The 9,000-nt window shown below is 41.0% G+C and overlaps 1 long non-coding RNA gene across 1 annotated transcript; it reads right to left on the bottom strand.

Moving 5' to 3' along the window:
* Positions 1-515: 515 nt before the first annotated feature.
* LOC141141616 (uncharacterized) lies at positions 516-8,740 on the bottom strand. Its single transcript, XR_012244167.1, has 3 exons — positions 7,832-8,740; positions 3,134-3,192; positions 516-1,211 (listed from the first exon to the last, which is right to left on the bottom strand). It is a non-coding gene; the product is annotated as an uncharacterized lncRNA (long non-coding RNA).
* Between the last annotated feature and the right edge of the window lie 260 nt (positions 8,741-9,000).

Below are 9,000 nucleotides of genomic sequence, written 5' to 3'. Positions count from 1 at the left end.
GCAGGTCAACCCATGATGTCAGGGTCGCCAAAGTCTCTGCCCAATAAGCAAACAGTTAACTCTAAACATTGATTGCTTTGGATTTTAATTTACACCTCATTAATCCATATGACAAGTCCAGCTGGATGATGAATGATTTGGCAGTCTGAAAGCAGGCGTACAGATTGCATGACACACCCTTCTAAATAGACTGGATACTGATAGCACCCAATCATTTTATGCCTGCAAAACAAATACACATGGCTTTGATTAAACTGTATACACAATCTATGTCCAGCATGTGCATACACTGGGCTGGCTGATTAATTCCAGTTGGATGTACCATCTTTGTATGGCATCTATGCTAAAATGTTTAGGCAATCACAACATGCCTACGTCATTGTTGCTAGTGTTTCTGAAATTAGAAGGTATAGTGGGGAAAATACTAATTATTTGATCCCCTGCTGATTTTGTAAGTTTGCCCACAGAAATGAAGGGTCTATAATTTTTATCATAGGTATATTTTAAATGCTAGAGACAGAATATCAACCAAAAATCCAGAAAAAACACACGATACAAATGTTATAAATTGAGTGGCAGTTCAGTGAGTAAAATATGTATTTGATCCCCAAGCAAAACATGACTTAGTACTTGGTGGAGAAACCCTTGTTGGCAAGCACAGAGGTAAGACGTTTCTTGTAGTTGGTTACCGGGTTTGCAAACATCTCAGGAGGGATTTGGGTCCACTCTTCTTTACAGATCTTCTCTAAATCCTTAAGGTTTCTTGGTTGTCTCTTGGCAACTCGAAGTTTCAGCTAACTCCATAAATTTTCTATAGGGTTAAGGTCTGGAGACTGACTAGGCCACTCCATGACCTTAATGTGCTTTATCTTGAGCCACTCCTTTGTTGCCTTAACAGTATGTTTTGGGTCATTGTCATACCGAAAGACCCATCCATGACCCATCTTCAGTGTTCTGGCTGAGGGAAGAAGGTTCTCATCCAAGGTTTTACACTACATGGCCCCATCCATTGAGCCCTCAATGTGGCAAAGTCACGCCTGTACCTTTAGCAAAGAAAAAGCCCCAAAGCATCATGTTTCCACCTCCGTGCTTGACTGTAGGGATGGTGTTATTAGGGTCATAGTCAACATTTTTCTTCCTCCAAAACACAGTCAGTGTTGATGGGGGAATCCCTCCCGCTGAGCTGTTGTGTTCACGGGGTGCCGTTCCTGCTGGGAGAACACACAGTGATTATTGCTAGTGGCTAAAGCCGCTGGTAATAATAGCATGAAATATCTGACATGCTCGTTGTACCTAAGTCAATCGATGGATTGACTTGGGTACAATCAGCCTGCCCATACATAGATCGAACCTTGGCCAGTCCCTGCTGAACCAGCCAAGATTCGAACTGTCTATGGCCGGCTTTAGAGAGGAGGTAAGTATGATGCCTTTAGTTTTGCTTTAATTTCATTTAATTTCATTTAATTTATTGCTCCAATAAGGAGATACTAAATATAAGAGGTAGACCTCAATCATTGACAATAGGTGTGGGTATGTGGCCCTGAACTGCAGTCTGATTGGGAGCAGTGGCTGTATCCGTGGAGTCGCTGCATCCCAACAGACATGAATAGGACTGCCTGCACAGGGATACATTGAACATGTGTCCAATAGGACACATGTTCAGTGTAGAACATGTAGACAGCCTTCCCAGAAGAGTTTGAAGCTGTTATAGCTGCAGAGGGTGGGCCAACTCAATATTGAACCCTATGGACTAAGACTGGGATGCTATTAAAGTTCATGTGCGTGTAAAGGCAGGCATCCCAATACTTTTGGTAATATAGTGTATCTATATTTACAGTTAATATAAAAAAAAAAAAAAAAAACTTCCAAGAGACTCTGTACAATGTTGCTGCTGAACATATGGCTTTGGTTATGGTTGTCCACAATAAAGCTTTAATAAATAAAAAGGCAATAGGAACATCGATCAACAGCCTGAAAAGCACTTCGGAAGCGCCGCAACACACAGGCATTTTTAACACCTTCTTTAGGGTTAAAAGCGCCCGCTAGCGGCAGAAAAGCACTGCTAAAACGAGCGGTGCCTTAGCGTTAATGCGACCGCGGCCCCAGTATAAAAAGTTATGCACAGCTGCACCAGATTTTCACTCTCCAGTTTTAGTAAATCAACCCCTATGTGTCCATGTACACTGTTAGTGCAGTCGCTGTAGATCGCTGTAGATCTGAGGGGAAGTTCTGAAATGAGGGGAAGCTCTGCTTTTACCATCCAATCATGTGCAAGCAAAAATGCTGTTTTTTATTTTCCTTGCATGTCCCCCTCAGATCTACAGCGACTGCACTTCCTAGTGCACTTTCAAGTAGTGCAAAGTGGATTTGCCTTTTAAATAAACCCCCATAGGCCTTTATCACAGTTTAGAAGCTGGAGTGTTTAGGGGTAGTAAACATCCCTCCCCTGAATGCAGAAGAATCACATTCAGGAGAGAACATTTTGGGCAAAATACTCCAAATGTGGCAAAAATACATGTAAATGCGCCTAAACGCTAGCCACGTTTAACGCTTGGAAGTTTATTATTTTATTGGCCAATGAAACAAATAAACTCCAAACACTAAACGTGACAAAAACGCCAAACGCGGCAAAGACGCATGTAAATGCGCCTAAACGCAAGCCGCACTTAGAACTTGGGTGTTTATTTATTTCAATGGGAAGTACTCTGGCCAAGGAAATGAATAAACTCCAAATGCTAAACATGGCAAAAAACGCGGTACCTCTTTTTTGCCGCGTTTAGCGTTTTAGAGTTTTGTTTAGGGAAGGCCAGTGTACATGTAGCCTTATTTGTCATAAGCAGCTCAATATATGTCAATATCCAACTCCTTACTAGACTCCACTCTTCTTCATTTGTGTGACCTCCAGAGCGCTTACAGGAACAGGTTAACTCCATTTTCACATATAGTATCACATAGGAGACAGACCAAGGAAACCATCACAATACAACAAGTTTATGATCCCTCAAACAACTAAAATCTGTGCACTCACATACTGCTATGCCCCCCTGGCACCCGGATAGACCAGCTCTGTATAGAAAGCACCGCTGCTCCATGACAGAAGTGATGTCACAGCCGGAAGTCTCGGAAGTCTTACCTCTACGCGTTTCGTCACATCCAGGACCTCATCAGGAAGCAATCTCCCCAAAGAGACGACTTAAAAAACAAAACAATAAAACAGATGTTTTAAAGCTGAACTCTGGGCATGAAAACTTTCATCAAAATACATTCCAGAACATTCACAAAAAATAATAATTTACTCTGAGTGCACCAAATGCTTATTTAAATGCAGATATAACTGCAGATATAAGGCCTCACCCCACTACAGGCTGCCTGCAGAAAACGACAGGAGGGGGCGGAGACAAGACCAGTTCCCTTGCACAAGGAGTGAGATCAGCAGTTACTGGTCTTTATTACAGGAAGCTCCTGCCCACTGGATTGCTACACAGATCTGCAAAAAATACACAAAGCACAACAAGATTCCAACAAAAAATATAAGTGACTCTTGTAATTAGACAATATTTGCTTATTCTGGAGTTCAAATGTAACTTATTCATTATCCTAAACAGGGAAAAAAGTTTGGGCTTTAGATACTTATACTATTTATTTTGTTCTTTTTAATTGAGGTTATTTACAGAGCCACATAAGTAGCTTTAGTGAAATCTACTAATATTGAAAAGAAAAAAAGATTCTGTTTCCTGTTGTTTAAGGCTCCATTCACACTAGCGCGTTTTTTGATGCATTTTGCATTTTGCAGACATGCATGGGAATTTTTTAACATGGGTTCCTATGGAACATGTTCATATCAATGCCTTTTTGTATTTCTACGTTTTTGGAAAGGGTCGGGGACTTTTTTTCATGCAAAAAGCAGCGTTTTGCATGTAATGGAATTCAATGGACAAGCATCAAAAACGCAAGTGCACCGTTTTTGCAGCGTTTTTGATGCGTTTTTGCCGTTTTTTTTTTTTTCATTTTTTTTCATTTCTTTCATTTTTTTTTTAAAACTGTAAAAAAAAAAAAAAAAAAAAAGCAAAACGCAAAACGCCGCAAAAACGCGGCAAAAACGCTACAAAAACGCTGCTCAAAAACGTGGCAAGCATGAAAAAAAAAACTCCAAAAACGCTCAAAAGCAACATGCATAGGTGTGAATCCAGCCTAAAGCTGGATTCACACTTATGCATTTTTTGTGCTTTTTGCATTTTGCAGATTTGCACTACAGATCGTGTTCCATAGGAAACAATGTTAAATGGACTCTAGTGCAAATCTGCAAAATGCAAAAAGCACTAAAACTGCATAGGTGTGAATCCAGCCTAAGAAAAGAATGGCAAGAGGCTGATTTAAGACCCCCACCACTGCTTAACTGGCTAGGGGGTGGAGGCATGGCAATCTGTCAATGATTTCCTAAGACCTGGTTCACACTTATGCAGGTTGCAGTTTGCATATTGCAGGTGCATTTTGCATTTTTCAATACACGTATTTGATCCATTGAAGTCTATGGAACCAAAAACCAGAAACAAATCCCTGGCCCTTTCCATAAAATGCACAGATGTGAGCTACATCCATAGGAAACCATGTTAAACGGACTTTAGTGTGTTTCTGCAAAACTGAAAACGTGCTTAAAAATGCGGTGTGAAAAAAAGGTGTGAACCAGGCCTCAAGGAACATTCCATTTTTGTTATAAAGAAATGACTGCTACATAGGAATTTTTTTGGAACAATGAAAGATGGTGCCGCTCCAGGCAAGTGACAGGTGAGATCTAGCCCAGCTCTCTCATTCGCGTGCCTACTCGCGTACAAGCTCGCCACCAAAGGTAAAACAAACTGGACAAAGTGGCCACACACTGCAAGAAGAAGCAAATAGTTGCAATTATTTATTCTGTAATAAAACTGAACACCAAACACCACGGACAAAAGATGGTTGATACGTAAACCATCTTTTATCTGTGGTGTTCGGTGCTCAGCTTTATTATAGAATAAATCATTGCAATTATTGTCATCTTCCTGCAGTGTGTGGCCACTTCTTCCAGTTTATGCTCCTTTGGTGGTGAGCTCCCCTTATACTTGCCTCGTTGCCTGAGCCAGATCTCAATCCAGCAATGTGCATGAGAGCCGAGACTCTCTCGGCTCTCTCACTTCTCATTGGCTTAGAGACAGCAGCGGTAGCCAATGGCTTCCACTGCTGTCAATCACAGCCATTGAGGAGGGAGTGAGAGGCGGGGCCAAGCCGCACTCTGTGTGTCTTATGGACACACAGAGGCGGCTCGGGAGTGAGCACACACGAGTGCCCCATAGCAGGTGTCTTTCTATGGTGGGCATTTGGGGGGGGGCAGGAGCAGGGGATCCAAGAAGAGGAGGATCAGGGCTGCTCTGTGCAAAACCATTGCATAGAGCAGGTAAGTAGAAAATATTTGTTATTTAAAAATGACGGAGGGACGTACGGGTACACCCATTTGCGCAGCCGCGCCATTCTGCCAACGTACATCGTCGTGCAGCGGTCGGCAAGGGGTTAAAAGCTTTAACAAAGCTTGCTGAAAGCTCTGCAAATACTTAGTCGAAGCTTGCTGTTCACACTGCTCTTACACAAGCTGAAGCCCATGTGGAACAGGCCTAAAAGCGCAAGAAAAACAAACTAAAAATATTTGTCTTTATTATTTCTTGTTAAAAAAAATAATATTTGCCTTTAAATCTTATGGAATGCGCCACATCAGTGCGCTGCAGGTGCGGTGCATTTTTAAAAGTCCTGCATGCTGCATCTTTGGTGCTCTGCTTAAAAAGCAATTTAAAAAATCAATGCATCAAAAACGCACAGCAGCTGCATTTTAATGTGCTTTTTTTAATCCATATTTGCGTGTTTCACAGATGCATGCTGGGGGTCAGGCAACCAGAAAACACACTAAAAACACATATGTGTTTTTACCACGATTTTTTTCAGTGGAGCAGTATGAAAGGGCCCAAAGGGTCCTTTTACATGGCCGTGCTCAGCTATGGATCCATGAGCAGATCACTTGCTGAATCGGAGAAGAATGGAGAGTTGTCACTTTTGTGACATCCATGCTCGTTTAGTTTCTTGTACGCAATTTGACAGTGGAATGTGAAGGACCAGTGTTTGACCTATGGGTGGCCACATGTAAAGGGCTGCCTCCAATCCATCATGTTTAGAGCCAGAAAAACAGAAAAGGCTGCAGTCCTTTTCCATCTTTCTTTTTCTGGACCTATTGGTACAGTAGGTGGATGTAAACTGACCCAAGCTGGTTAACATCTGCCTGCCTATAGACCTGGATTAAGAATAGATAGAATGGAGAACCATTGGGAGGCGCAATGGGAGTCCATTAACCCTACCAATACAAAAGTGCCATGTCCCAGAATCAATTAATGTAAATCACAATAAAGTTTGAACCCTAATATAAAACTGGGGATCACCTGATGAAGTCACCTGATGTGACGATATGCGTCGGGATTGGGCAACAGGCATACCAAAAGTGATGCAGGACGACGAGCTTGGCGCTGTTTGTTTTTCTTTTTGCAATGTGAGTAAACTTCTAGCTATTTTAATAAAATACCCCCCTTTTTAAAACGTACTCCACCATTGGAGATTGTTTTCTTATACCCTAACATTGAGGAGATACCGAGGAGAGTACCGGATAGGACCTCCAGGATTCCTAGAGAGGAAGTTACCTTGATCCTGTGACCCCAGGCTGATACTATCCACGGAGGTGGGCTGAGACATATAGACCCCTGGAAAAGGATCTCTGTATCCAAATGCTGTTGCCTTACAGCGATGGGGTAAGCTGCTAGAGAGCACTGAGGTGTCACAAACCACTATAAGGATTAGAAACCAGTCACCCATTGGTTGGAAGATCACTTACCTTTGTTACCTTATTTGACACTATTTAGTCTTTATTTGGACTATATTGTGTTACATATTTATTTCACTACTGCACATCCCCTATTGAGCACAAGTGTGGCTACTTTGCACTAGTTTTATTACTATTATCAATATAATTTAATTTTCCTGCTTTTGATCATACGTTACTGGATGTTCATACATATTCTTATAGTTCACTTATTTTTTCTGATATATTGTTATTTAACAGCGCAACATCATCACTCTATCACTGAACACCAATGGTAGAAGAAGATGGTGGTCCACAATCAATAAAGGTATGAGCTAATACAGCTTGGTCTGGGTGGCCTGGTTTATCCCCCTTTGGTCAAATTGGCTATCCATATATGTGTGAGGGGTCTCCCCCTTAGTGATCGTTAAATCCAAGTTTGCTTTTTTTTTTTTTCCATCTGACCCAATGTACCATATTAGATGCCTATGCTCAGCATGTTTTGGCTTGTAGCAAGATATATCTTTCTCTATTGATGCATCACACTTATATGCAACTTGGTAGACTTGTGTGCTTTTCCTTTATTGTGAGGATCAAGTGAATGTCTGTAATGACTATCTATGCCCAGCTTGACTTAAGGTATGGTTAACACATTTGTGATTTTTTTCCCCCCCCGACCAACTTTCAGTGTAGCAACTCTATGTCTAGCACCTTTATTGCTCTTGAGAAAGGGACATACGTGAAACATGTTGGGCTTTGTATGAAGGGAAAGTGAAAAACTCTAATGTTTGAATATTGTATCAGTCTTTAAAGCTGTATTAGCTCATACCTTTATTGATTGTAGACCACCATCTCCTTCTACCATTGGTGCTCAATTCTATTATGACTTTAAATGTACAGTAGTTGCCTTTTTTAATATGATTTTTTTTTTATGTACCAATAAAGAATATATATTTTACTTACCTGTTGGAGTTGTGCCCATAAAGTCCATGAACTACGGTTCAAACTTTATTGTCATTTATATTAATGCCTATAGACCTGCATGAAGGTTCGTCTGAAAAAAAAATATTGGAAAGCACATGTCCACAGGCCCAAAATTAAAAAATGTTTTATATATCAGTCATTTCTTTATAACATAAATCGAATATTCCTTTAAGAAATCATTGACCGCACAGATTGCCATGCCTCCACCCCCCAGCCAGGTTAAACAGTGGTGGGGGTCTAAAATCAGCCTCTTAACAGCGCCAATCTGCTCCTAAGCAAGAGCAAACAGGATCTTTTTTTTTAAAGAATAGAAGACTTCACTGAAGCTATTGATGAGGCCTCGGCAAATAACCCCAATTAAAAAGAACAAAATAAATGAAACCGCGCCCACAATTGTCGCCAAAGTTAAGTACATAACCACCCTGTTGACAAACTCCAGCACAAGCAAATAAAGTCTGACTAAAGCTGCGTTTGCTTGGAAAGGGTAAAACAAAAAGCGTCCCGGAGTAAAGTGGTCATTGACATTGTTTAGAAGGGAGCTGATGGTATTAACATGATGGATATTAATGTCTTGTACAGATCTGCATTTTCCAGACGCAGGCACAAAACCCCTTTCTTGTAGCTCCCCCATTTCCTGTTCAGCCATAACGTTCTTTGTTGTGATGTTTATAACATCTGTCTCGCAAGAAATGGATCCCTGCTGGTATTATTTGTGAATTAAGTATCAGATGTATGGAGTCGCTTCTGCATGAAGCTTGCAGGCCTTCGGATTTTCCTAATTGCTATTTCAATTCCAACCGCACCCTTGAATTACAATGTACCATTGCGAAATTTATAGGTATACATTAAGCAAGGCAAGCAATTTAGTGTAAGCGAGAAGGACTGGTCCATGAGAACATTGCTGCAGGAATTCTTCATCATAGAAATTATCTGTACCCAAAGCAGAAAGTCATTAAAATGTATCAATTGACTACTTACTGAGTCAGTGAGGTTAATTCAATAAGCGCCCATTCAGATTATGTGCTTTGGGCTGTGATAGGCAGCTTTACCAATACAGTCCCAATGCATAGACAAGGTGATTTGCTTTATGTCACATGATTTGTTTATACCAAGGCATTGCGTTGCTGTATGCTGAAAAAAAGAGGGCA

This window comes from Aquarana catesbeiana, linkage group LG04 (assembly GCF_042186555.1).
Source record: "Aquarana catesbeiana isolate 2022-GZ linkage group LG04, ASM4218655v1, whole genome shotgun sequence".
In the NCBI taxonomy this organism is placed as follows: domain Eukaryota; kingdom Metazoa; phylum Chordata; class Amphibia; order Anura; family Ranidae; genus Aquarana; species Aquarana catesbeiana.
Note: the sequence above shows the minus strand (reverse complement) of the source record. Positions and strands in the feature narration are given on the sequence as shown.